Source organism: Lactuca virosa, chromosome 9 (genome assembly GCF_052849685.1).
Source record: "Lactuca virosa cultivar CGN04683 chromosome 9, Lactuca_virosa_CGN04683_v6, whole genome shotgun sequence".
Taxonomy (NCBI): Eukaryota; Viridiplantae; Streptophyta; class Magnoliopsida; order Asterales; family Asteraceae; genus Lactuca; species Lactuca virosa.
The window spans coordinates 40161863-40164839 of record NC_136434.1 but is presented as its reverse complement, the minus strand read 5'-3'; the positions used below and the strand labels follow the sequence as shown (position 1 = coordinate 40164839).

Here is a 2977-nt window from a genome sequence, read left to right as displayed (position 1 = left end):
CAAATCCACCTCGGTATGATGTTCAGAAATGGATTCAAGTATCGGTAGAAGCCCGTTTTCCACTTTACTCTATACAACTGTTTCTAGCATATCCTGAAAACAGGGTATGTGGAGAATGACTCACTTGCAAACATCATCAACCCAAATAATTTTGGGCCATTACCTGAACCATTGGTGGCCTTTTATGTAGCACCAGTAGATTTGTTACAAACATTAAATATCTTGACCTTCACCAAATCTTGTATACTGACAAATATTGAGCATTGAAAATATGGACACGTCTTGGAAGGTTTGGTTTATTTACATGAACAAGGGGTTATTCATCGGGATATTAAGGGTGCAAATATTTTGACTACTAAAGAGGTAAAGTATTACTATTACATTTCCTGAAATATGAAATTTATGATTCCTTTTTCCAGGGTGTTGTTAAATTGATGGATTTTGGGGTTGCCATGAAGCTAACAGAGGCACATGTTGATATGCATTTTGTTGTTGGCTCACCTTACTGGATGGCTCCCGAGGTTTTTTATTTTTTATTTTTATATATCATGTCATATAATTTTAATTTTTTTATTTTTTTTTCAGTTGATAGAAATGACAGGTGTCTGTAGTGCATCTGATATATGGAGTGTTGGTGACAAACAATACTATAAAGAAAGTTAATTTTTGCCTGGCTACAGATAGTCATCTGAACCTCCTTTTACTGATTATGTTTCTACTCGCTGGTGAGTACTTAATTTTTTTTTTCCTAAGAAATTTTTTTTAATAATAATTTTTAATATAAAGTTATGTGAAAAAGGTATCGAGCACCAAAAGTCCTGTTGCAATCTTCTTCATACACTCCTGCCATAGGTAGTATTATGTCTTTCTTCTATGAACACACTGGATTATGGCATATCTATGGGACATTATCAATGAACTTCTTATTTTGGAGTACTGTTTATCACAGTAGGTAAGTAATATCCTTTCAAACTTCAATTCTCCTCCTGACTTTCATCCCTGCCACATCTTCAAAGATTACCCTTTTGCACATTTATCTCATACAACTGAATCTGAGTAAATAACAATTTTACCCTTATATTTAGAAACGATAAAGCACCATCTTTCCCACTTAACATATTAAAAGAAACAACGTAAGTTTTCTTGTTGAAATGTCAGATGACCATTTTACCCTTCAGGGATGTGGAAATGACAGAGAAGCTAGATTACTCATCTTTAGCAGCAGTTATTGGATTTTCTCTAATAGTATCAATACTAAGAGCTTTCATTATAAAAAGTGAAGCTACACGTGTCATGGTTGCAGCTCCTTTAATCGCCTTTGTAACTACCCACATCTTTTATTTAAACTGCTACCAATTTGACTTCTCAGGTGATAATGCTCGAGCGGTTGTATCCTTTATGTTCTTAATTGCTTGTTAATTCATTATGATGATAATTTTATTGCTAATATCTTATTCAGATCATGGTTATAGTTCTGGTACCTTTTTCAGTTTTGAAGATGATCCTTAGGTACAACAACTGCTTATTTGATAATCTCAGATAATTATAGTGATTCATTTTACAAATGTGTAAGTTTGCCCTTTTTGCTTTTTGACTACGTTTACACCCTTTAAATATGATATTATGTATTTATGTTATATTCAAAGTATTAATAACATGTGATGTCTTTGACTAATTAACATTAAATGGGATTGGTTTATAGATATGTGGGCAGTTGGTGCAATACTTGCTGAACTTTTCACTTTGTGCCCGATGTTTCCAGGGGAAAGGTTGCTTTTTATATGAACTTTTCACTTTTTTTTAAGAAACCTTTTATTATATGTACACAATGTTTTTTTTTCACATAACAAAAGATGAAGTTATTAAAGGCGATGAGAGATATTTGGTTTTATGATTGGACAGTGAAATAGATCAGTTGTACAAGATATGTTGTGTTCTTGGCACACCTGATTGGACCCTTTTTCCGGATGCAAGGAATGTTGCTTGGTTAATGGATATCAATTATTCAATGGTTAGTCTGATTTTAATATTTTTGTAATTGCGGATAAGGAGGAGGGTATTTATGTCTTTTCCCTTTGTAGATTATGCCTGCAAATCTTGCTGACCTTATCCCAAATGCAAGCTCGGAAGCTATTAATTTGATCAAGGTAAGTATAATTTTAAGGTTTTTTTTGTGATGTAAAAATTATGCTCGTGGGACCCACTAAGGAGGCCGACAACAGAGCAGTGCTTACAACATCCGTTTTTCTATGTAATGCTTTTTTGTTCATATTATTCAAGACCATTATATTTTACCATTATATTTGATATGGTATATTGATATATTTTCGATATCATACCATATTTATTAAAATATTATATATTTATTATATTTTTTTCTTATTCTACAAGCTTTTCAAATTTACAGTTTTTTATATGGTAATTATTATCTTAAATTAGGTATGATTTTATCTATTTTTGTACTTATATTTGACATGGTATATTGATATTATTTTGGATATCATACCATACATAAAACATATTCTAAGTATGGAAATGATATTACATTCCAAAATCTTTATGTCATATCAGCATTAACCAAATTTATATTTCCCTATAAATATAATGTCTACGATTTTTCATTTCAAATCAAAATTCTCTCTAACTAATTATCTCCTTTCATTGCAGCTAATAGTATTCCATGGCAGCTAACAATGCATATCAGGTCGTCTTTGATAAGGTTGCTGAAATCAATGCATCCAAAGAGTCTTGGAACATACGTGTTAAAGTCGTCATGCTTTGGAAGCCGACTTATAAAAACAATCCTAATATGGTCACAAGCCTAGACATGATTTTAATTAACCAGGAGGTACTGTTTTTACACACTTTATTTTTTAGATTGTCAAATTCTTATGTCAATTTTAAATTCGATTTCTGTTATGCTTTTTTCTTTCCTGGCAGAAAAATATGGATGTTTATCGATTTCAGTTCTTCTCTT

At 31.6% G+C, this 2977-nt stretch overlaps 1 long non-coding RNA gene across 1 annotated transcript; it reads left to right on the top strand.

The window, feature by feature from the left end:
* Positions 1-683: 683 nt before the first annotated feature.
* LOC145136336 (uncharacterized) lies at positions 684-2216 on the top strand. Its single transcript, XR_013720397.1, has 3 exons — positions 684-725; positions 800-852; positions 1703-2216. It is a non-coding gene; the product is annotated as an uncharacterized LOC145136336 (long non-coding RNA).
* The last annotated feature ends 761 nt before the right edge of the window (positions 2217-2977 follow it).